Raw genomic sequence first — 26422 nt, 5'->3', positions numbered from 1 at the left:
TGGAAGTGTCAGTGGTGTTGGATGAGGAGGATGTTGGTGATTAATGTCACCACAGTGTGGGTGCTGGGATATGTGATGATGATGAAGATGATGAAGGCGCTGTGAGCAGTGTCCCAGCCTGCCCTTCCCAGGAAGGCAGAGGGAGCCCTGGGAGCCCCAGAGTGGCTCCACTCAGGGTGGGGGAGAAATCCAGGGCTGGGTGAGGGGGGACAGAGACAGAGACAGACAGATGGACAGGGGACAGACACAGGTACATGGGACAGACACAGGGACAGACAGAGGGACAGGGGACAGACACAGGGACAGATAGACGGACAGGGGACAGACACATGGACATGGGACAGACACAGGGACAGACAAATGGACAGGGGACAGACACAGGGACAGACAGGGGACAGACACAGGGACAGGGAACAGACACAGGGACAGACAGAGGGACACACACAGACAGAGGACAGACACAGACACAGGGACAGACTGAGGGACAGGGGCATGAGCACACACCCATCCATATGAGAAAAGCACCCATGAACACACAGAGTTGCTTTGCTGAAGGGTTTATTGATTATTGATAATTGATTATTGATTACCAATCATTGATTATCAATTATCGATTGTTCCAGGGTCATTCCCAGGCTCCCAGGGCGGCTCTCCAGGGATGATCAAATCCTGACGGCCTGACAGGAACAGGAGCTGAGTGTGACCCCAGGGTGACCCCAGTGGGACCCCAGTGTGTCTCCAGAGCCCCCCAGAGACATCCAAACCCCCCCGCAGAGACCCCAGGACGATCCCAAACCGGGGAAAACTGGGGGGGACAAGGGGGTACTGGGATGTCCTCAGTGGCATCCCCAGCACACAGGACGCTCTGAGCCCAGCACTGGTCCATACTGGGATGCACTGGGATGCACACTGGTCTATACTGGTCCATACTGGGATGCACTGGGGTGCACACTGGTCTATACTGGTCCATACTGGGATGCCCCCAGTGCCATCCCCAGCACAGCTCCGGGTACCCACCTCAGCCCTCTGCACTCCGAAGCCTTTGGGTTTCTGCAGAGAGGGGGCAGAGGGCACCGGGGTCACCGCGGGGTCACTGGGGTCACCGCGGGGTCACCAGCCCAGCCAGGCAGGGGGCCCAACTGGCCCCCAATATCCCCCAGTGCCCCCCAGTCCATCCCAGTTCCCCCTCAGTATCCCTCTGTTCCCCCAGTTCCCCCCAGTTCCCCCCAGTTCCCCTCATTCCATCCCAGTCCATCCCAGTTCCCCCAATTCCCCCCAGTCCATCCAAGTCCATCCCAGTATCTCCCAGTTCCCCCCAGTTCTGCTCAGTTCATCCCAGTATTCCCCAGTTCCCCCAGTATTCCCCAGTCCATCCCAGTTCCTCCCCAGCCCATCTCAATATCCCCAGTCCATCCCAGTTCCCCCAGTCCATCCCAGTCCATCCCAGTTCCCCCAGTCTCACCTTGATGCAGCCCCCAATGCCTCCCACGATCCCGGACTGCAGGGGCAGAGCAAAGGGGATTTGGGATTTTGGGATTGGGGGATTTGGGATTTGCAGGGTTGGGGATTTGAGGGATTGGGGGTTTGGGGTATTTTGGGATTAGGAGATTTGGGGATTTGGGATTTGGGGGTTTGGGGATTTGGGGGATTAGGGATTTGGGATTTGGGGGATTGAGGGATTTGGGGATTTAGAGATTGTGGGGGTTTGGTGATTTGGGGGTTTGGGGGATTAGGGATTTGGGTTTTGGGGATTTGGGATTTGGAGATTGCCGATTGGGGGATTGGGGATTTGGGGGCTGTACTGGGCTATACTGGGCTATACTGGTACCCACCTGGCCATCACCGATGCCACCAATTTGCTGTGGGGAGAGCAGGAGATGTCCCCAATGTCACTGGGGTGTCCCCATTGCCCCCCATAGCCCCCAGTGCCCCCCAATGCCCCCCAGTGCCCCCCTTGCTCCCAGTGGACCCCAGTGCCCCCCAGTGCCCCCCAGTGCCCCCAATGCCCTCCAGTGCCCCCAGTGACCCCCCAGTCCATCCCAGTATCTCCCAGTCCATCCCAGTGACCCCAGTCCATCCCAGTGCCCCCTGTGCCCCTCCCAGTCCATCCCAGTTTCCCCAGTCCATCCCAGTCCATCCCAGCCCATCCCAGCCCCCAGTTCATCCCAGTGCCCCCAGTGCTCCCCAGTCTCACCCCAGCACAGATCACTCCGCTGCCCTCCATGTTGGCCTGAGCAGGGACAGCAAAGGTTGGTCAGGGGATGGGATCAATGGGGAGCCCCAAAAGCATGAGATGGGATGGGATCCATGGAATGGATGGGATTTTTGGGGAGCCCCAACAAAATGGGATTTTTGGGGAGGCCCAAAAGGATGGGATGGGATCAATGGGATCAATGGGCGGGGATGGAATGGGATCAATGGGATCAGTGGGATCAATGGGATCAGTGGGATGGGGTGGGATAAATGGGATGGGATAGGGAGTCCCAAAAGAATGGGATGGGATCAATGGGATGGATGGGATGGGATTTTTGGGGAGCCCCCAGCCCTGAGCCCAGCTCGGGGCCCTGCAGCCCCCCTCACCTGGCTCTGAGCTGGCAGGCACAGCAGGATGGAGAAGAGCAGGGCCACGCTGAGCACAGCCACCTTCATCTTCCTCTGGCTCTGGGCAGCGCTGCCTGAGGCTGCAGCAGGTGAGGAGCACCTTTATCCCTGCCGGGACTCCTCCCTGCACCCTCCCTGCCAGCCCCCAGGCGAAAGCCCGGCTTGGCACAGCCCCCAGCCCTGGCCACAAGCCCAGCCCTGGCACAGAGCCCATCCCACCCCACCTGTGGCACGGATCCAGCCCCCTCGCCCGGCTTCCCTCCAGCTTCCTGCATGGGGCAGCTGCCCCTGGAAGGGCCCAGGCACCTGGGGGGCCAAGGGGGGCAGGCAGGTAGCCAAAGGCACCTGGGGACCCTGTGGGGACAACGCCCAGTCCAACACAATCCATCCTCCAACAGCTCCCCAGTCTCGGGGTTTTGCTGCTCAGGGTGACCCCAGATGTGGCACAAATTCTCTTTTCCCATCCTGGCAGTCAGAGGAGTCAGACCTCCTCATTTCTCGTTCCCAAGGTTGTTTATTATTTTTTATCTATAAAATTCTTTCTCTGGCCTGCCCAGGTCCACTCAGCAAGACAATCCAGGCACACTACCTCCTTCGGAGTGATGTTATCTTTTTATATATTTTTATTTATACTTTATATTTATATATTTATATATTTTATAGATATTTATATATTATATTTTACACATATTTTTATATATTATTATTTTAACATTTTTTGCATATTTATATATATCTTATATGTATGTTTTATTCATAATAATTTATATTTATAGATATAATGCTTTTATCTATTGATGTATTCTGTTTTGTAGATGTTTATACATATTTTTATGTATTATATTTATATTTTATTTATAGATTTATAATTATATTTATTTATCTATTTGTTTATTTGTTTATTTTAGATTTATATTTTTTTGCAAACTACGTGTAAAATATTTACAATTCCTTCCCAATACCTATGACTTGTGTTAGACAGTGAGCTTCTACCCTAAACTAACCCAAAAGTGCCGCCATCACGCAGAGGATGGAGGCCAAGAAGAAGAAGGACAAAGGCTGGACACGCCCAGATCCCCCCATCTTGCCCCCTCAACCCCCATTCTAAAAACCCCAAAATTCTCCATTTTCACCCTGTGACAAATTCACTCGCATTCCACTCAAACTTTCTTGCCTTGCAATTCTTCCCATCAAGGTGGGGATTTGCTCCAAGGGGCACAATCCCAGTCCCAGCTGTCCTGGGCTCTGTGCCCAGGGCTCTGAGCCCCCCTGGAGCCATCCAGGACAGACAGACGGACATGCAGGGGCCTGACAGCCCAGGGGAGATCCCCTGCCTGCCCCACTGTCCTGGATCACTGGATTGGGGGATCCAGCAGCCCCACTGGGTCCTGCTGGATCCCCCAATCCAATCCTGCTAGATCACCCCAATTATGCTGGATCTCCCAATCCTGCTGGATCCCCCAATCCAATTCTGCTGGAACCCCAATCTAACCCTGCTGGTTCCTCCAATCCAACCCTGCTGGATCCCCCAATCCTGCTGGATCCCTCAATCCCATCCTGCTGGATCCCCCAATCCTGCTGGAACCCCGAATTTAATCCTTCTGGATGCCCCCAGTCCTGCTGAATCCTCCAATTCTGCTGGATCCCCCCAATCCAATCCTGCTCCTGTGCACCATGGAGAGAGATTTGGGGATCAGAATCTGATTTTATTGTGGGATACAATAAATACATAATGATATACTGGGGACATATAATTATATATTTTTTAATTATTAAGAATATTAATATTAAAGTAACATTATTTATAAATTTTTAAAATAATATCACAATTATCACAATGTATATTATATAGTATATATATTAATAATATATAATTATATATTATTAAGTTATATATAATTATAAATTATATATATAAATTTATTAAATTATTATAATCGTTAAACTATTATAAAAAGCATATATTATTAAATTATCAATATTATTAGTCTTAAAATGTATTATAAGAGATATAATAAATATATATAATATTTATTATACATATAATAAACATAATCATTCGATATTATCATTAATATATATTTATCTATAAAAATATATATTAAATTTAGATAGAATAATCTATATAATATATAGATTTATAACTATATATTATTATAATAAATAAAATAAATACTAATAACACCACAAATATAATAAATATATTATAATATATCCCATTTCAGGGAGACCAGCAATGTGTGCTGATATGATTGGGTAGCAATCACACACACAAATTTATGCAAATAAATAATAAATATGCTAAATAAAGAAAATAAATAAATAAAATATAATTAATAGATGCAAATAAATATTAAATATGCAAATAAATGCATTTGGCAGAGTTTAATGAGATTTTCTTTTTCTGCTGAACCTGTCTCATTTAATCTCCTTGCAATCCAGGTCTAATTTTCACAGCTCCCTTTGCTTTTGCCATCCTGGTATCAAATCTCTGCTGTTCCCCAGGCCCAGAGTCCATCCCCTGCCTGGTGTCCCCCAATATCCCAACAGCTCCCAGAGCCCCAGGGCTGGCCCTGAGCAGGGCTCCCCTTCCTGCCCGAGGCTCCAGCCCAGCCCTGAGCCCTGGCAGGGGGGAAAATGGGATTTTATCATTGGCTTTGGGCAAATATTCACATGGAAATTGTATGTGCTGTGTCAGAAAGTTGTGCTGGGTTAATTTTTTTAGAGTGTGGTAAATCTAATTTTAGGTTATAACATAATGTTAAAATAGAAACTCTGCTATGTGAGACACTTATTTTAAAGAAACTACTTGCACTGAGATAGCAGCTACAGGACACCTAAATCTTTCAGAGAATTTATTGGTTTCTTATTATAAAAAAATGAACTTTTTCCCACCTTGAATGTGCTGTTAAAATTCAGAGGAAGAAGCTGACACTGACCAGATAGAATCCTGTGTTTGCATGGAATTTATGCATCATGTATGAGGGGTATGAATATGCAACAGGCTATTGCTTTTAAGGGTTAATCCTCTGTTAATGTGGGTCCTTTCTTGTGCTAATTTTGCCCAGAAAAAGGTACCCAGACTCTCCATAACTCTTTGTTTCTATTGTCTCATATTGTCCTAATCCAAATTATCCAAATTATTACTACTCTAACTGCATTGCTATTTTTTATAAACATTTTATTACCACTAAACTTTTATAATTTCCAACCCAAGTTTTTTGCAGGGTTTTTCCCCAGGTGGCCCCGAGGGCTCAGAGCAAGGACAGTCCCTGGCAAAATGCAGTTTCTTGTATCCAAAATGCAGTTTATTGTACACAAAATGCAGTTTATTGTACACAAATTGCAGTTTATTGTATCCAAAATGCAGTTTATCGCACCCAAATTGCAGTTTATTGTACCCAAAATGCAGTTTATTTTATCCCCCCCTCTGGCAGGACTCCCAGAGCTGCCAGAGCCTCCATTGCCCACGGACACCCAGGGACATTTCCAGATGTTCTCTGCTCAGGGACACTGCCCACACTGCAGAAACCTGGGGCAGGACAGGGGGGAAACCCTGCAGGGCCTGCCCTGACTCTTTGCCTTGGATTGGGGAGCGCCAGCAGTGACCTGGAAGGGTTTAATTTTATCTGTGCCTGCTTTGTGCCTCCTTGGATGGAGAATTGAGCAGCTAGCAGTGACCTGGAAGGTTCTGGAAGGTTTCCCTGTTATCTGTGGGTGCTTTGTGCCTCCTTTGTTGGGGAATTGAGCAGCCAGCAGTGACCTGGAAGGTTCTGGAAGGTTTCCCTGTTATCTGTGGGTGCTTTGTGCCTCCTTTGTGCACAGCTGAGCAGCCAGCAGTGACCTGGAAGGTTTTCCTGTTGTTTTTTGTGGCTTTGTGCCTCCTTGGTGCACAATTCAGGAATGGTGTTGGCTCAGGGACATTCCCAGCCCTGCACACCCCAGGGGCCGTTCCAGATGATCCCAGCCTTGGCTCCATGGGCTCTGCACTCACCTGCTCCTGGTTTGGGATCATTGGAAGATGGAAATGTTCCCAGTTTGGTGTCTGGGGCAGGGATGGGCTGGAGAAGTGACCAGGGCGAGTCTGAGGTGCAGCTGATCCACCCTGGGCTGTGTCCCTGCCTCTCCCTGGCAGCAACCTGGAAAATTCCTGATTTTCCTCTCATCCTTCCCGAGGGATTTTTTCCACACTCAGGTTCCAAATCAATTCCTGGCCCGGCCATTGTCCCCAGGCTGTGACCACAGGGGGAAACAGAGGAGCCTGATCTGCCCACATTTACATCTTGTGAGAGCCTGGATGAGGGATGTGGGACTCCATGCAGCTCTTCAAAATGCAGTTTATTGTACCCAAAATCCAGTTTATTGTCTCCAAAATGCAGTTTATTGAGCACAAAATGCAGTTTATTGTACACAAAATGCAGTTCATTGTACCCAAGCTGTCACAGCAGTCCAGGGCCATGGGTGACAGAGCTGTGCCCACAGATGGCAGCTCCAGCTGCGGGCAGGCCTGGAGACCCCTTGGTTTTGGTTATATTATATACTTTTATTTTATTTTATTTTTTAATTATAGATATAAAATTATATTGGAATATGAATCCAAATATTACCAGTTAGATTGTGCCTGGGCCAGTCTGACCCTCGCTCCTGAGCCAAAGGCGGCTTCTGTGGTGCTTCACCCCAGAGACACCTTTAGCTTGCCGATGGTTTCAGCTGGGCACTAAACAAGTCCAGGCTTGTTAGGGACTCCGTTTACCTTAGGAAGAAGACTTCAGGCAAAGGTGAAGAGAAAAAAGGAGGGATTCTGCTGGAGGGTTATATGCAGTGGTTTATTCCATGGTTACAGAGGTCTGAATTTTGGGAAGACCTCCAACAGAATAGCAAGCACATGGCTGGACTCACCTTTTAAGCTCAGGTGGTGGGGAGGGGAGGGGACAGGTGAGCCACCAACCAGGTGGGGTGGCAGGGTCTCAAGGGGCGACAGACACCTAGACAGGCCAATGACCTCCAGGCCTGAGGGGCATCCTTTGAATTTGACCAACCACACGACGCCTTGTTGGAATGTTAAGCCTGATTGACAGGACTCACACAGCAAGGGGCGAGGGGGAAGGGGAATGGGTATTGCCACACCTAGGAGGTGACCTGGAAATCTAAAACAGGACATTACAACAAACCACAACAAAATTATATTTCTTTTATTTTATTTTATTTTTAATATGTATTTTAAAATTTTATTTAAAAATCTGTATATCTTTCTATTTTTATTTTAATATACTGTTATTATTTTATTTATTTTATGATTATATATTTTATTATCCATTATTTTATTTTATTTTATATATTTTAATTTTTTAATTTAATATTTATTCATTTTATTAATATGTTTTAATTTTATATTGATATGTTATAATTTATTTTCTTTATTTTATTCCAATATATTTTATTATATATTCTTATACTATATTTTGTCATATTTTAATTTTATTTTATTTTATTTTATTTTATTTTATTTTATTTTGAATATGTCTTTTCTTTATTTTAGATTTATATTTATCTATTTAATTTTATACATTTAATTTCTATTTTTATATATTATTATTAATTATAATGTATATTATTATTAATTTATTAATTTTCCTTTATTATATTGTTATTTATTTTATTATTGTATAATTTCACCCATTTTTAACGTTATAATTATATTATATATATTATATATAAATATAAATATATTAATAAAATAAATAAATATTAAATTAAAATAAAATAAAATATATTAAATTAAAATAATGGATAATAAAATATATAATAACAAGATAAATAAAATCATAATAATATATTAAATAAAAAAGAAAGATATACAGATTTTAGAATAAAATTTTAAAATACATATTAAAAATAACATAAAACAAATATAATTTTATATCTATAATTAAAAAATAAAATAAAATAAAAGTATATAATATAACCAAAACCAAGGGGTCTCCAGGCCTGCCCGCAGCTGGAGCTGCCATCTGTGGGCACAGCTCTGTCACCCATGGCCCTGGACTGCTGTGACAGCTTGGGTACAATGAACTGCATTTTGTGTACAATAAACTGCATTTTGTGCTCAATAAACTGCATTTTGGAGACAATAAACTGGATTTTGGGTACAATAAACTGCATTTTGAAGAGCTGCATGGAGTCCCACATCCCTCATCCAGGCTCTCACAAGATGTAAATGTGGGCAGATCAGGCTCCTCTGTTTCCCCCTGTGGTCACAGCCTGGGGACAATGGCCGGGCCAGGAATTGATTTGGAACCTGAGTGTGGAAAAAATCCCTCGGGAAGGATGAGAGGAAAATCAGGAATTTTCCAGGTTGCTGCCAGGGAGAGGCAGGGACACAGCCCAGGGTGGATCAGCTGCACCTCAGACTCGCCCTGGTCACTTCTCCAGCCCATCCCTGCCCCAGACACCAAACTGGGAACATTTCCATCTTCCAATGATCCCAAACCAGGAGCAGGTGAGTGCAGAGCCCATGGAGCCAAGGCTGGGATCATCTGGAACGGCCCCTGGGGTGTGCAGGGCTGGGAATGTCCCTGAGCCAACACCATTCCTGAATTGTGCACCAAGGAGGCACAAAGCCACAAAAAACAACAGGAAAACCTTCCAGGTCACTGCTGGCTGCTCAGCTGTGCACAAAGGAGGCACAAAGCACCCACAGATAACAGGGAAACCTTCCAGAACCTTCCAGGTCACTGCTGGCTGCTCAATTCCCCAACAAAGGAGGCACAAAGCACCCACAGATAACAGGGAAACCTTCCAGAACCTTCCAGGTCACTGCTAGCTGCTCAATTCTCCATCCAAGGAGGCACAAAGCAGGCACAGATAAAATTAAACCCTTCCAGGTCACTGCTGGCGCTCCCCAATCCAAGGCAAAGAGTCAGGGCAGGCCCTGCAGGGTTTCCCCCCTGTCCTGCCCCAGGTTTCTGCAGTGTGGGCAGTGTCCCTGAGCAGAGAACATCTGGAAATGTCCCTGGGTGTCCGTGGGCAATGGAGGCTCTGGCAGCTCTGGGAGTCCTGCCAGAGGGGGGGATAAAATAAACTGCATTTTGGGTACAATAAACTGCAATTTGGGTGCGATAAACTGCATTTTGGATACAATAAACTGCAATTTGTGTACAATAAACTGCATTTTGTGTACAATAAACTGCATTTTGGATACAAGAAACTGCATTTTGCCAGGGACTGTCCTTGCTCTGAGCCCTCGGGGCCACCTGGGGAAAAACCCTGCAAAAAACTTGGGTTGGAAATTATAAAAGTTTAGTGGTAATAAAATGTTTATAAAAAATAGCAATGCAGTTAGAGTAGTAATAATTTGGATAATTTGGATTAGGACAATATGAGACAATAGAAACAAAGAGTTATGGAGAGTCTGGGTACCTTTTTCTGGGCAAAATTAGCACAAGAAAGGACCCACATTAACAGAGGATTAACCCTTAAAAGCAATAGCCTGTTGCATATTCATACCCCTCATACATGATGCATAAATTCCATGCAAACACAGGATTCTATCTGGTCAGTGTCAGCTTCTTCCTCTGAATTTTAACAGCACATTCAAGGTGGGAAAAAGTTCATTTTTTTATAATAAGAAACCAATAAATTCTCTGAAAGATTTAGGTGTCCTGTAGCTGCTATCTCAGTGCAAGTAGTTTCTTTAAAATAAGTGTCTCACATAGCAGAGTTTCTATTTTAACATTATGTTATAACCTAAAATTAGATTTACCACACTCTAAAAAAATTAACCCAGCACAACTTTCTGACACAGCACATACAATTTCCATGTGAATATTTGCCCAAAGCCAATGATAAAATCCCATTTTCCCCCCTGCCAGGGCTCAGGGCTGGGCTGGAGCCTCGGGCAGGAAGGGGAGCCCTGCTCAGGGCCAGCCCTGGGGCTCTGGGAGCTGTTGGGATATTGGGGGACACCAGGCAGGGGATGGACTCTGGGCCTGGGGAACAGCAGAGATTTGATACCAGGATGGCAAAAGCAAAGGGAGCTGTGAAAATTAGACCTGGATTGCAAGGAGATTAAATGAGACAGGTTCAGCAGAAAAAGAAAATCTCATTAAACTCTGCCAAATGCATTTATTTGCATATTTAATATTTATTTGCATCTATTAATTATATTTTATTTATTTATTTTCTTTATTTAGCATATTTATTATTTATTTGCATAAATTTGTGTGTGTGATTGCTACCCAATCATATCAGCACACATTGCTGGTCTCCCTGAAATGGGATATATTATAATATATTTATTATATTTGTGGTGTTATTAGTATTTATTTTATTTATTATAATAATATATAGTTATAAATCTATATATTATATAGATTATTCTATCTAAATTTAATATATATTTTTATAGATAAATATATATTAATGATAATATCGAATGATTATGTTTATTATATGTATAATAAATATTATATATATTTATTATATCTCTTATAATACATTTTAAGACTAATAATATTGATAATTTAATAATATATGCTTTTTATAATAGTTTAACGATTATAATAATTTAATAAATTTATATATATAATTTATAATTATATATAACTTAATAATATATAATTATATATTATTAATATATATACTATATAATATACATTGTGATAATTGTGATATTATTTTAAAAATTTATAAATAATGTTACTTTAATATTAATATTCTTAATAATTAAAAAATATATAATTATATGTCCCCAGTATATCATTATGTATTTATTGTATCCCACAATAAAATCAGATTCTGATCCCCAAATCTCTCTCCATGGTGCACAGGAGCAGGATTGGATTGGGGGGATCCAGCAGAATTGGAGGATTCAGCAGGACTGGGGGCATCCAGAAGGATTAAATTCGGGGTTCCAGCAGGATTGGGGGATCCAGCAGGATGGGATTGAGGGATCCAGCAGGATTGGGGGATCCAGCAGGGTTGGATTGGAGGAACCAGCAGGGTTAGATTGGGGTTCCAGCAGAATTGGATTGGGGGATCCAGCAGGATTGGGAGATCCAGCATAATTGGGGTGATCTAGCAGGATTGGATTGGGGGATCCAGCAGGACCCAGTGGGGCTGCTGGATCCCCCAATCCAGTGATCCAGGACAGTGGGGCAGGCAGGGGATCTCCCCTGGGCTGTCAGGCCCCTGCATGTCCGTCTGTCTGTCCTGGATGGCTCCAGGGGGGCTCAGAGCCCTGGGCACAGAGCCCAGGACAGCTGGGACTGGGATTGTGCCCCTTGGAGCAAATCCCCACCTTGATGGGAAGAATTGCAAGGCAAGAAAGTTTGAGTGGAATGCGAGTGAATTTGTCACAGGGTGAAAATGGAGAATTTTGGGGTTTTTAGAATGGGGGTTGAGGGGGCAAGATGGGGGGATCTGGGCGTGTCCAGCCTTTGTCCTTCTTCTTCTTGGCCTCCATCCTCTGCGTGATGGCGGCACTTTTGGGTTAGTTTAGGGTAGAAGCTCACTGTCTAACACAAGTCATAGGTATTGGGAAGGAATTGTAAATATTTTACACGTAGTTTGCAAAAAAATATAAATCTAAAATAAACAAATAAACAAATAGATAAATAAATATAATTATAAATCTATAAATAAAATATAAATATAATACATAAAAATATGTATAAACATCTACAAAACAGAATACATCAATAGATAAAAGCATTATATCTATAAATATAAATTATTATGAATAAAACATACATATAAGATATATATAAATATGCAAAAAATGTTAAAATAATAATATATAAAAATATGTGTAAAATATAATATATAAATATCTATAAAATATATAAATATATAAATATAAAGTATAAATAAAAATATATAAAAAGATAACATCACTCCGAAGGAGGTAGTGTGCCTGGATTGTCTTGCTGAGTGGACCTGGGCAGGCCAGAGAAAGAATTTTATAGATAAAAAATAATAAACAACCTTGGGAACGAGAAATGAGGAGGTCTGACTCCTCTGACTGCCAGGATGGGAAAAGAGAATTTGTGCCACATCTGGGGTCACCCTGAGCAGCAAAACCCCGAGACTGGGGAGCTGTTGGAGGATGGATTGTGTTGGACTGGGCGTTGTCCCCACAGGGTCCCCAGGTGCCTTTGGCTACCTGCCTGCCCCCCTTGGCCCCCCAGGTGCCTGGGCCCTTCCAGGGGCAGCTGCCCCATGCAGGAAGCTGGAGGGAAGCCGGGCGAGGGGGCTGGATCCGTGCCACAGGTGGGGTGGGATGGGCTCTGTGCCAGGGCTGGGCTTGTGGCCAGGGCTGGGGGCTGTGCCAAGCCGGGCTTTCGCCTGGGGGCTGGCAGGGAGGGTGCAGGGAGGAGTCCCGGCAGGGATAAAGGTGCTCCTCACCTGCTGCAGCCTCAGGCAGCGCTGCCCAGAGCCAGAGGAAGATGAAGGTGGCTGTGCTCAGCGTGGCCCTGCTCTTCTCCATCCTGCTGTGCCTGCCAGCTCAGAGCCAGGTGAGGGGGGCTGCAGGGCCCCGAGCTGGGCTCAGGGCTGGGGGCTCCCCAAAAATCCCATCCCATCCATCCCATTGATCCCATCCCATTCTTTTGGGACTCCCTATCCCATCCCATTTATCCCACCCCATCCCACTGATCCCATTGATCCCACTGATCCCATTGATCCCATTCCATCCCCGCCCATTGATCCCATTGATCCCATCCCATCCTTTTGGGCCTCCCCAAAAATCCCATTTTGTTGGGGCTCCCCAAAAATCCCATCCATTCCATGGATCCCATCCCATCTCATGCTTTTGGGGCTCCCCATTGATCCCATCCCCTGACCAACCTTTGCTGTCCCTGCTCAGGCCAACATGGAGGGCAGCGGAGTGATCTGTGCTGGGGTGAGACTGGGGAGCACTGGGGGCACTGGGATGAACTGGGGGCTGGGATGGGCTGGGATGGACTGGGATGGACTGGGGAAACTGGGATGGACTGGGAGGGGCACAGGGGGCACTGGGATGGACTGGGGTCACTGGGATGGACTGGGAGATACTGGGATGGACTGGGGGGTCACTGGGGGCACTGGAGGGCATTGGGGGCACTGGGGGGCACTGGGGGGCACTGGGGTCCACTGGGAGCAAGGGGGGCACTGGGGGGCATTGGGGGGCACTGGGGGCTATGGGGGGCAATGGGGACACCCCAGTGACATTGGGGACATCTCCTGCTCTCCCCACAGCAAATTGGTGGCATCGGTGATGGCCAGGTGGGTACCAGTATAGCCCAGTATAGCCCAGTACAGCCCCCAAATCCCCAATCCCCCAATCGGCAATCTCCAAATCCCAAATCCCCAAAACCCAAATCCCTAATCCCCCAAACCCCCAAATCACCAAACCCCCACAATCTCTAAATCCCCAAATCCCTCAATCCCCCAAATCCCAAATCCCTAATCCCCCAAATCCCCAAACCCCCAAATCCCAAATCCCCAAATCTCCTAATCCCAAAATACCCCAAACCCCCAATCCCTCAAATCCCCAACCCTGCAAATCCCAAATCCCCCAATCCCAAAATCCCAAATCCCCTTTGCTCTGCCCCTGCAGTCCGGGATCGTGGGAGGCATTGGGGGCTGCATCAAGGTGAGACTGGGGGAACTGGGATGGACTGGGATGGACTGGGGGAACTGGGATGGACTGGGGATATTGAGATGGGCTGGGGAGGAACTGGGATGGACTGGGGAATACTGGGGGAACTGGGGAATACTGGGATGAACTGAGCAGAACTGGGGGGAACTGGGAGATACTGGGATGGACTTGGATGGACTGGGGGGAATTGGGGGAACTGGGATGGACTGGGATGGAATGAGGGGAACTGGGGGGAACTGGGGGGAACTGGGGGAACAGAGGGATACTGAGGGGGAACTGGGATGGACTGGGGGGCACTGGGGGATATTGGGGGCCAGTTGGGCCCCCTGCCTGGCTGGGCTGGTGACCCCGCGGTGACCCCAGTGACCCCGCGGTGACCCCGGTGCCCTCTGCCCCCTCTCTGCAGAAACCCAAAGGCTTCGGAGTGCAGAGGGCTGAGGTGGGTACCCGGAGCTGTGCTGGGGATGGCACTGGGGGCATCCCAGTATGGACCAGTATAGACCAGTGTGCACCCCAGTGCATCCCAGTATGGACCAGTATAGACCAGTGCATCCCAGTATAGACCAGTGCTGGGCTCAAAGCGTCCTGTGTGCTGGGGATGCCACTGAGGACATCCCAGTACCCCCTTGTCCCCCCCAGTTTTCCCCGGTTTGGGATGGTCCTGGGGTCTCTGCGGGGGGGTTTGGATGTCTCTGGGGGGCTCTGGAGACACACTGGGGTCCCACTGGGGTCACCCTGGGGTCACACTCAGCTCCTGTTCCTGTCAGGCCGTCAGGATTTGATCATCCCTGGAGAGCCGCCCTGGGAGCCTGGGAATGACCCTGGAACAATCGATAATTGATAATCAATGATTGGTAATCAATAATCAATTATCAATAATCAATAAACCCTTCAGCAAAGCAACTCTGTGTGTTCATGGGTGCTTTTCTCATATGGATGGGTGTGTGCTCATGCCCCTGTCCCTCTGTCTGTCCCTCTGTCTGTGCCTCTGTCTGTCCCTCTGTCTGTCCCTCTGTCTGTGTCTGGCTCCTGTCTGTGTGTGTCCCTCTGTCTGTCCCTGTGTCTGTCTCCTGTCCATCTATCTGTCCCTGTGTCTGTCCCATGTCCATGTGTCTGTCCCCCGTCACCCAGCCCTGGGGGTCCCTGGTTTCTCCCCCACCCTGAGCGGAGCCACTCTGGGGCTCTCAGAGCTCCCTCTGCCTTCCTGGGCAGGGCAGGCTGGGACACTGCTCACAGCGCCATCATTATCATCATCATCTTCATCATCATCATCGCAATCATCGTCATCATCACCATCACATATCCCAGCACTGACACTATGGTGACATCACCATCACCAACATCCTCCTCATCCAACACCACTGACAGCGTCACCATGACACTGCTCACACCATCATCTTTATCATCAGCTTCATCTTCATCACCCACACCTGTAAGAGCCTGAATAAGGGATATGGGACTCCCGGCTGCTCTCCAAAATGCAGTTTATTGTACACAAAATGCAGTTTATTGTACACAAAATTCAATTTATTGTATCCAAAATGCAGTTTGTTGTACACAAAATGTAGTTTATTGTACGCAATATGCAGTTTATTTTATAGAAAATGCAGTTTATTGTACACAAAATGAATTTCATTGTCTCCAAAATGCAGTTTATTGTACACAAAATGCAGTTTATTCCATCCAAGGTGTCACAGCAGTCCAGGGCCATGGGCTGAGTTGTGCACACAGCTGTCAGTTCCAGCTGCAGGCAGGCCTGGAGACCCTTTGGTTTTGCATATATTATATACCTTTATTTTTTTAATGAAATTTTTTTATTTTAATATATTTTTTAAAATTTTATTTTATATATTTATATCTTATTTTAATTTCTTACTATTATTTTAATATATTTTTAGTTTATATTTTTAGTTATATATTTCAGATAAGAGTTTTATGATATATTTTATATATATATATACACTTTTATTATATTATATACTCTTCTTTACTGAGCATCTTAATACAGTAGAACCAATCTATACCTCAACTGTTATCTATAGCCTCTCATAACAACTACAATTACCATATTCATGTTACTGTTCTCCAATCACTAAATGTTAGTACATCACAGTTTAGACTAGAAGTTGTTTTTCAGTTTTCTGGCAGTGGAAAATTCTGAGACCTTTTTTCTACTTGCAGCTTTGCTGCCTTGTTTGCCTGTGCTATCTTCCTGCTTGGTTGAAACATCTTGTTTGAGGTGGGTTTATCCTTTGCTCTAAGTCATAAAAACTCCTTCTAACTAACACACCCTTTGCCTCCTTGGTTATCCAGTAAGATTGGCTCGGCAATTCTTTTCTTCTATATCAAAACTTGCTTCCATCTCTATTCCTTCATCAGATTCTACATTTTAAAATCCTTCTGCCATACATATCGGTGAGAGTTCCTTGTCAAACTTTCATCTGGCCTACATTTATCCACAATAGGACCAGTGCCCACCCCAAGAGTGTGTCCCCTACAGCAGAACCAGAATTGACCCTGTCAGTGTGATCAATACCCACAGCAGGACCCCGTCAGTGTGATCAATACCCACAGCATTGACCCTGTTAGTGTGATCAATACCCACGGCAGAACCCTGTCAGTGTGATCAATACCCACAGCATTGACCCTCTCATTGTGATCAATACCCACAGCACTGACCCTCTCAGTGTGATCAATACCCACAGCAGGACCCTGTCAGTGTGATCAATACTGTCTTGGTTTGCAAAGACAGGAGTCTGCTAAGGAAGGCAGGAGCCTCCCCTGAAATGGAGAATGTAAACCCTCCCCACCCCTCTCAATTGCTATAAATTTTAAATTAAGGGGCTCTCAGGCAAAAATATGGGAGCAGGAAATAACAGTTCTTTAATAGGGAAAGGAAAAAAATAAAAGGATAAAATTAACAGTGCAGTACACTAGAACAACACTGACAGAGTCAGAACACAACCTGACACCCTGTGGGTTGGGGTGTTGGTGGCAGTCCAATTGGAAATGTGGCTGCAGCCCTCCTGAAGTGTCAGGTGTGGTTCTGTTGGAGCAAGGGGGATCTGTAGAGAAGGATGTATTCTTCCTCCGAAGACCCAGTGCAAGAAGAGACAGCTGCTGTTCCTCTGGGAAATCCCATGGAGAAAGCCGCGCTGGTGTCTCAAAAACCTCTGGATTATATCTGGGTAGCAATGCTTGGCTCCTCCCTCTGGGCTCATATCTCACAATGGGATGTTATAGTTCTTATCAGTCATGCAGAGACATTCAATAGTCTGTTATCAGCAGATGTCCCCTCCCAAGGGAGGTGTGATTGTGGTCACTCAAAGAGAGAGATAAGGCAAACTGCCCACTTGAGAAAAGATGATCTGCCATACAGATGGTAATAGAATACATCTTGATTTGCAATCTTCAACAGACCCACCTGGTCACAACTGACCCATGGTTGCATGAGGTTTCCCAGTGTCACCATGGTCACTGTCAGAGGCTGGATGAGATCAATGTCCTGAGACACCATGGGATGAGCTGTCAATCAGTCACACAGTGGGGACAGTGCTAACCCAGCCCTGATTGCCTGAGTGATCAGAAATCCCACCTGGGGGGAGGCTCACAAAGGCCTGGGGGCTTAAAAACACCGAGCACAAGGTCAGCCCCTGGTATGGACTCTGCCTTCTCCTGGGGTTTGTGTCTCACCCACACTGGAACCCTAGGAACTGATAGTCATATGCGTGTCTTTCTATAGAGCTTCTGTCTTTCTGTCTCTCTCTTTTCTCCTTCTAATGCTCTTTATATAGAACATTTTTGGGTACCTCAACAGCTTACATGTTTAAAGGTTTCTAGGTGAAATGAGCTAAGTTAATGAAGTTACTGCTATGATAAATGTTTTCTGTGTAATTGGATGTTGCATTGAAACCTCTTCCAAAATTTCTTGATTTTTTGTACTTTGCCAGTAAAATTTTGTGTCATTTTGGCCTCTTGTGAATATTGGGCTGATGTTTAACCTTTGCACCAAACATGAGTAAAGGAGCCTTTGGTTACCTCCAGCATTTCAGTGTTCTGGGTTGTTACAACCCCCAGGCTCACAGTGGCCTCTTGTTTCCACACTGGCCCCTTGGTTCCATGGGCCCCAACAGTGCCACAATGATCCCCTTGGTTTCACAACTTCCCACAGTGTTGTAGAGCTGTTCAAAGAGTTAATATAAAGTTCCAATCATAGTTCTAGATTGTTTGTTTAATGTCTTATATTTATGTAAAGTTCCAATGTTAGTTTTAATTGCTTGTTAAAGGTTTTATAATTATGTAAATCTCCTTACCGTTGGGTATTACCCCCGCTGCTCCCACTCTCATCTAAAATGGTGAAGGATCCGAGATCATAAAGAAAATGATTATGTCACCTAATAAGCAAATATGAAACTCCCATAGGACTTAGCAGAAAAGGATTACATAACAAAAATCCCCAAAACAATGGCCAACCATGCAAATAAAGAATCAAAATAACACTTCTAAACAGAGAGAACATAAGATAGTATCAAAGACCCTTGTCAAAACTTTTCACCTTTGTCAGCCTAACCAGAGCGGGCCAAGAGCAGTATAAAGACTATGAACCTGATGCCAAGAGGCACCTACTCAGAGACTTGTGAGGAAAGAAGACCCAGCTCTGCTGGACAATGGAGCTGACCTCCTCCTCCTCCTCGCTGTCTCGGGAGGAGCGGTGGTGTGCGCACACCCCATGGGTACCCTACCTAGACTGTTTCCAGTAAAACTGAAATCACTAAAGAGCTGCTCACGTACCATTCCTACCAGTCTTGGGGACTGGTCCGGGACAGGCCACCCCCGAAGAGGACTGAGGGCCTCCGGGATATCTGGCCCTATCTGGAGCGGACGGCAGTAGCCTAGGACCAAACACTGTGGAGGAGCATCAGTCAGTAAAGCCGGTGGCAGGAGTAGGAGGCAAGCAAAAGAAGTGTGTGTGCGATGGGGCCCAGCAGCTCGGAGCCCCAAAGCATCTGTGGCCCTCCGAGTACCACGGTTCCGAACTCCTGCAAGGGGACCGGCCACAAATGGAGGTAAGCAAGAGAAGCCTGAGGGAGTGACACACCTCCCAGGGGGATAAGGTGGGCTCCCCTCCGGGCGTGCAGAGGAACAGAAATGTGAGTGGCACACGAGGGGTCAGCCTTCCCCCTTAAGGCTTAGTAGGTGCCCTCAGGGCGTGCTGAGGGTGGCAGACCCATTGGTGAGTTGGCACACATACCCCGAACGGAGCTCCGTGTGCTTGGAGGATCAGGGCAGTGTGAGTCGCACACAATCCCTGGATTGGGGGGACACAGGTCCCTACCGGGGTTTGGGGTGCCCTGAGTACAGCAGCAGCACTGAGTAGAGCCAAGAGGGCCCCAGGGCCCAGGGTGGGATGGAGGTGCTGGGGGTTCAGTGTGCCGCTGGTCAGGTAGAAACTGTAAACCCACTGGAGACCCCTGGGGGGATTGGGGTCACAGGGCAGGGCAGGGTGGGACCTGCCCCTTCCTTCGCCACACACAAAATGGTTAGAACCAACAATCTCCTCCAGTCTGTCACAACAGGCAATGTTGGAGGTGAAATCCCAATTGTGGCCATGGGCACCTGGCTGAGAAGGACAGTTCTTTTCCATAGAAAGGAAAGCACAAAACCCCAAGATTTGGAAGGCAGATGGGAGCCTCAGTACGCCAAGGCCAGCCAGATTTGCCAGTAATAGCAGATTTTGGATATAGGGAATTTTAGAGGTGGAAATCCAATCTTGGCCATGGGCACCTTGACAAGCAGGACAGTTCTTTCCCATGGCAAGGAGAGCATGCAGCCTGCCCCAATGTTTTGGGGACAGATGAGAGGTGACCATTGGTAAAGTACTGCCAGCCAGACTTGTCCTGGTAATATTCCTATGGGAAGAATCCCTGGATATAAGGAAATTTGGAGGTGAAATCCCAATTATGGCCATGGGTGCCTGGATCAGAAGGACAGTTCTTTCCTATTGGGAAGGAAAGCAGAGAGCCCCAGTGTTTCGGCAGCTGTTGCAGTGTGCTGCAGTAGCCTGTTTTAAACTTTCAGGTCCCTTCCCCAGGTGTGCCAATACCCCTCTTTCCCTTCCCCCCTCACTCCCTCCTGGGCTGTCAATCAGTTTTAACATTCCAGCAAGGCATTGTGTGGTTCATCACTTTCAAAGGATGCCACTCAGGCCCAGAGGTCATTGGTCTGTCTAGGTGTCATCCTTTCCTGAGACCCCGCCCCTCCTACCTGGTTGGTGGCTCACCTGTCCCCTCCCCTCCCCCTGCCCCGGGAGCTTAAAAGGTGAATCAGACCATGAGGTCGGATTCTGTTGGAGCTGTTACTGACATTCAGACCTCTGTCACCATGGAATAAAGCTCTGGATATCAAACCCTCCAGTAGAATCCATCTCTTTTGTCTTCACCTTCCCCTGAAGCCTTCTTCCTGAGGTAAACGGAATTCCTAACAAGCCTGGACTTGTTCAGCTGCCTAGCTGAAACCACCAGCAAGCTAAAGGTGTCTCTGGGGTGATACACCACAGCTGCTGCCTTTGGCCCAGCAGCAAGGGTCAGACTGGCCCAGGCAAAATCTACCTGGTAATATTGGGATTCATATTCCAATAGGCAGCAGATGAGAAATGACCCTCAACATGCAAAGGTCACTTGGACCAGTCAGCCAGTCCATGGGAGACCGAACCAGCTAAACCTGTTCTGTGTTCCCTTGGTTTTATGGGGATCCATAGTGTCACAATGGTGCCTTGGATCCACGGGGCTCCGCAGTGTCATAATGGGGACTTGATTCCATGGGTTCCAGCAGTGGCAGAATGGCCTCTTGATTACAAGACCTGCAGTGTCACACTAGCCCCTAGGTTCCATGGGGTCCCACAATGTCACAGTGGCCCCTGAGTGTCATAAGGCCCAACAGTGTCACAATGGTTCCAAGGATTCCATGAGCCCTTGCAGTGTTACAATGGTCTCCAGTGTTACAATGGTTCCCCAGGCCCCACAATGTCACAGGACTCCTCTGTTCCATGAGATCTGCAATTGTCACAATGGACCTTTGGACCATTGGGGTTTGCAGTGTCACAATGGTCTCCTTTGGTTCCACAGTGTCACAAAGGACCATTGATGACAGTAGGCAACTCTGGAACTTTGGTTCCATACAGCCCTGCAGTGTCACAAAGACCTCTTGGTTTCATGAGGCCCCACAATATCACAATGATCCTCCCAGGGTCACAATGGTCTCACTGGTTCCATGAGGCCTCGCAGTGTCACAATGCTTTGCTTATTCCATGGGGCCCCTCAGTGTTACAATGGTCTCCATGTTTTCCATGAGTCCCCTGAGTGTCACAATGGTCTCCGTGATTCCATGGTGCACCTCAGTGTCACAATGGCCCCTTGGTTCCATGACACCCCAAAGTGTCATAATGGTCGCCATGGTGCCATGCAGCCCCACAGTGTTACAATGGACCCTTGGTTCCATGAGGCCTCTCAGTGTCACAACAATCCCTACATTCCATGCAGCCACACAGCATCAGTACAGTCCCCTTGGTTCCATGAGGCCCCACAATGTCACAATGGTCCTTTGATCTCACAGGGCCCCACAATGTCACAATGGTCCCTTGCTTCCATGGGCCCTGTGCTGCTGCATTCCCCCCTCCCCTTCTCAGGCCGCCCTGCCAGCTGAGAAATGCTCCTTGGGCCTGGGCCTTGGCCAACAGCCCCTGGGCTCAGCTCCTCTGCAGCTCATCACAAACACTGTCTGCTCCAGGCACTGCTGCTGCCCAACCAGCTCCTGCTTCCTTTAGCAGCAGCCCTGGGAACTGTTTTTGTTCCCTCAGTGGCACAAGATCCCTGTTCTCACCCTGCCAAAGAAAGCTGTTGGTGCCAAGTGAGGCCAGGATGAGCCATTGCTGGGACTGAAGCCCCTCTCTTGGGGCCCTGCAAAGAGTGCTCCAAAAGGAGCCCTTAGAGCTCTCCTGGGCCAGCGACTCCCTCTGAGTGGGGCCTCTCCAGCCGGGAACTCTCCCGTTTGCTGCACTCAGGGATCCTGAACAATGACGGAGCCTGGGCCGATCCCCCCACTCCTCCAGGCTCAACCCTTTGCCCTTTTCTGGGGAGATGCCAAAGCATCAGCAGTGAGCATTGCCTGCCCTCAGGGGAATTGCTCACAGGTGCCTTGCACTGACTCTTTGTATCTGTGTGCACACACAAGTGCCTGTGCTGGGAAAATGTGGCAGAAATGCTGCTCTGTGAGGGGTTGGAGTGCCTTGGACAGCTGAGTCAGTCAGGCCTGTAGGGAAGGGTAAATCACAAAGTCTAAGTGAAGTTAAATGCTGCTAAAAGTTGTTCTTTTGCTAATTTGTTACCTTTAATATAAGTTAAAGGCTAAGTTCAATATTGTTAAGTGTTATTCCTCTGTTAAACTGCAAAGTCATAGGTTTGAGTTAGGTTAAATGCTGTTATGCTCTGCTCTTTTGCTAAATTGTGAAGTATCAGTTAAGGTTAAGTGTAGGTCCTGTTAAGTTTGAGCTCTGTTAAAAGTTGTTAAGCTTTTAGGCCGTATTCCTTTTATCCTTGCCTCCAATGTCCTTGTGTCACACACACAGAGACAGTTCTCAGTTAATTTCTGGTTTGATTGCCTGGATTCTGTTTGGTTTTGTTTCTGCTTGGTGTGCCTGAAGTGACCAGTCAGAAGCAGAGTGACTCTTGCCAAGGAACTTTGTGCTGCTGTCCCTTAATATCCAATCTGGTTTTTGCTTCTCCCTTGCTGGGGATTTTTTCAGCGCTCTCAAGGCCTCGTTAGCAGCAGGGTGAAGGAGCCCTGGCCCAGGCTCTGGCCCTGGGGGACACGGGGACGCTGCCAGGGGTCCCTGTTCCCCTGTCCCACCCCCAGGGCCCTGGACCCTGTCCCCGTGTCAGGCTCTGGGGTCGATCTCGTGGAACATCCTCTGGGGGAGGCTGTGGGGCCGGGGGCCGGGGGACCCAGGGGGACAGGGGACCCCGCTGTGCACGAGCAGGGTTGGACTGCTCTGGGTGGAGCTGTGAGGGGGGCCGGGGCAGAGTGACCTCCCCAGTGACCTCACACAGCCCCTGTGATGTCACACAGCTCCTGAGATGTCACACTGCCCCCATGATGTCACACAGCCATCTCCATGTCACCTTGTGATGTCATACAGCAGTTCTGTGACGTCACATGAGACTGTTGGCACAAAGTCACCCTGTAATGGCACAATCTATTCTGTGATGTTACAGCCTGCTCTATGATGTTACACAGCCACCAGGTGATGTCACAACCCACTCTCTGATGCCACAGAGACACACTCTAGGTTGGCAGACTCTGCTCTATGGCCTCACACCCTACTCTGGGATGTCACAGCCAGCTCTGTGATGTCACAGCCTGCTCTGTAATGTCACAAACCCCTCAAGAACTAAGTTACATTGAAACATTGAAGTCTCTTGGACTTTGAAGAGATCCCTGTAAGGGACACAAGTGAGAAAGTCTCCCAGGTTCCAGGGAGAGCAGAACACTGGAGGCAGTGATGCCAGGTGGGCACAAACAAGGCAAAGGTGTCTCTGGTGCTGAGCACACTTGGATGGGTTTCAGGAATGCAAAGGGTCAAGGCCTGAGCCCCAGCCCCTGGCCAGGCAGATGCTGTCCCTCCCTCCTTGCTCAGGGCTCTTCCCGGGATGGGCACTGGCATGTGGGGATGTGCAATGGCAAGGGCAGGACCATGAGGCGGCCCCTGCCAGGCTGCTGAGCAGGGACAAGGAGGCAATGAGGCCCCAGCCCTGCAAGGGTGACTTGTCCCCTCCTGGCCCCAGGGCCAGCAGCTATGGCCAAAGTGCTGCCCAAGATGGCTCTGGCAGGGCTGTCTTGCAGCTGCTGCCCATCCGTGTGCCCGGTGCAGCCCAGGCTGTCCCACGATGTCCCTGCCCTGTGCCTCTGTCCCTAGGGGCTGTCGGCATCCCCCGGCTGCCCCACCTGGCTGGGCCCTTCCTTTGCTGACATCTCTGCCTCCTGCCTGCCTCTGCCTGCCCACACAAAGCCTGGGGCTTATTATCAAAAGGGTTAAATTATTTTTACTGTGCCTGTGACCTTCTGGCACAGGAACAAGGCATGCAGGGGCTGCTGTCCCAGCAAGGATTGTTGGAAGAGAAGAAGAAAACATCTGGCTCAAGAATGCAGTGATAGAAAAAGCAAGGACTGAATCTGAGAACCTGAGGTGGGTTTTATGGAAATGGGTAAATTTTAATATACACATAGTGACTGTTATAAACAAAAATTCAGTTCATTTTTTTCTGTGAGAAAAAAGCTATGACTTTTGCTGGGCTGCTGCTTGTATTACGGTAATTACGGGTCTTTGTTGTTAATGGTTGTTTTTGTATTAGTAAAAGCCGTGGCTGGGGCGAGGTAATGGCCCTCCTCCGAGACAGTAACGGGTGAGGACCTTCCCGAACAGTGAGGAGAAGAGACCTGGGGGGATGGGGGGGGGGGTTATGCAAAGTGACTCCAGGACCAGCATGCTGTGGGGGACTACGGCTCCAAACGTACTGAGGAAATCCCAAAAACAATGAGCTAAATAAGAGTTGAGAGACTGGAGTGATGTCTGGACGTGAGGAGCCGAGTGCTGAGCCTGCAGAGATGCGGAACACCTTCGGAGTCCCTCTTGCCCTGACCTTGGGAGTCATCCCCAGCGCTGAGACTGAGGGGGACGGGGCTGGGAAAAGTAACAACGAAGGGCTCATTACACCCTAAAGGTTCCCACGAGGACCTGATCCTCAGCTCTGCCCCTAGTGGACAAAGCTGTGCTTATCCTCCTCCTCTGGGTCACCCTGGGAGAGACGACGGGAGAGTGCAGCCCCGCCGAGCTGTCCAATCCTGAACTGATCACTTATAATAAAGGCATTAAAAAGGAGAAGAAGTCTCCTGGCCCTGTTTATTTCAGCTGGGGCGTTCATCCAGGATAGCCACGCTGCAAGTATGACATCAGGATTGGCCATCTTGGACCTCAAGGACAGCTGGCTACCAGGACAAGAGGGATCAGCTCAGCAGCAGCGACGCAGAGGAGCACCGCAGCACCGGACTGGTGAGAAATCCGGTGGTGGGAGTGGGAGACGTGCGCATGTGTGTGTGAGTGAGACGAGGACCCTCGACCTGAGAGCCGGACCCCTTAGTACTGTGTTTCCGGCCTTTCGCGAGAAAGCCAGCTGGGAACAGGGGGTGGTGCTTGGAATTAGTGTGAGTGAGTTGTCTCCCAAGGGGGAAAAAAAAAGGGCCCCCCCACCCGCACTCCGGGCGTGCGGAGGGAATAGTTGTATGAGTGGCATGCACCCAAAGTAAGTCCTGACAGAGGGAAGTCAGGCAGATTTGTAAGACGCGAGAAGGATTCGGGTAGCTCACAAGCCCTGCAGGCAAAGTAAGTCCTGACACAGGAGTCAGGCACAAACCCCAGCGAAGGAGGCTGCGGTTTGCTTTTAAGTCCTGATACGGTAAAGCCTAAAAATTGGCGGGTTAGGCAAACTAAAAATCAGGCAGTTGTTTTTCCTGACTGAGGAAGTCAGGCACGACCTGGATTCATAGGCCGAGGTTTCGTGTGTTCAAGTCCCGATAGAGGTAAGACCTGACGTTGGGAAAGCTGGGCAATGAAGAGATCTGGCAGTTGTTTCAGTATGAAGTCCTGAGCATCAGGCAGAAATCTGAAGTTGAATGGAGGAGGCTGAAGCTCCTCAAACAAGGTTTTTGTTGAAATTCCCGGTCAGTAGAGGCACCTTTGGGACTTTTTTTTACTATTGAGACCTGTAAAATGGGAAGGTGTAATAGTAAAAAGACCAGCAAGAGACTGAGGTATATACATCCCAGTAGTCCCTTAGGAGAACTGTTAGAGAAATGGGATTCTATAGAGGCCATGGAGGGATTAGATAAAAGTGAAAATGATCCATTATTGTGTAGAAGTGTGGCCAGAATTACAGTTGCAAGGAGGATGGCCTTGGTGTGGGACAAAAGATAAGTGGATGTGCCAACAATTAAATAATTATCTGGCTGCTCGAGGGGATACTGATTTTGAGCAATTATTGTATGTAGCTTGCTGGATAAAGAGCGCTATTGGGGATGAAGGGGTGCGAATTTGTAAGGTACAGAAGAAGGAGGGAAAGGAAGGAGGGGATG

At 47.6% G+C, this 26422-nt stretch overlaps 2 long non-coding RNA genes across 2 annotated transcripts; one reads left to right on the top strand and one right to left on the bottom strand.

Moving 5' to 3' along the window:
• Positions 1-541: 541 nt before the first annotated feature.
• LOC106630283 (uncharacterized) lies at positions 542-2743 on the bottom strand. Its single transcript, XR_012583318.1, has 6 exons — positions 2581-2743; positions 2195-2230; positions 1833-1859; positions 1463-1498; positions 1018-1050; positions 542-677 (listed from the first exon to the last, which is right to left on the bottom strand). It is a non-coding gene; the product is annotated as an uncharacterized LOC106630283 (long non-coding RNA).
• Positions 2744-12951: 10208 nt separating this feature from the next.
• LOC141731283 (uncharacterized) lies at positions 12952-15159 on the top strand. The gene is made up of 6 exons (XR_012583319.1): positions 12952-13115; positions 13466-13501; positions 13837-13863; positions 14198-14233; positions 14646-14678; positions 15007-15159. It is a non-coding gene; the product is annotated as an uncharacterized LOC141731283 (long non-coding RNA).
• Positions 15160-26422: the final 11263 nt, after the last annotated feature.

This window comes from Zonotrichia albicollis, chromosome 20 (genome assembly GCF_047830755.1).
Source record: "Zonotrichia albicollis isolate bZonAlb1 chromosome 20, bZonAlb1.hap1, whole genome shotgun sequence".
NCBI classification, from domain to species: domain Eukaryota; kingdom Metazoa; phylum Chordata; class Aves; order Passeriformes; family Passerellidae; genus Zonotrichia; species Zonotrichia albicollis.
The sequence above is the reverse complement of the archived record's forward strand: the minus strand, read 5'-3'. Positions and strand labels throughout refer to the sequence as shown.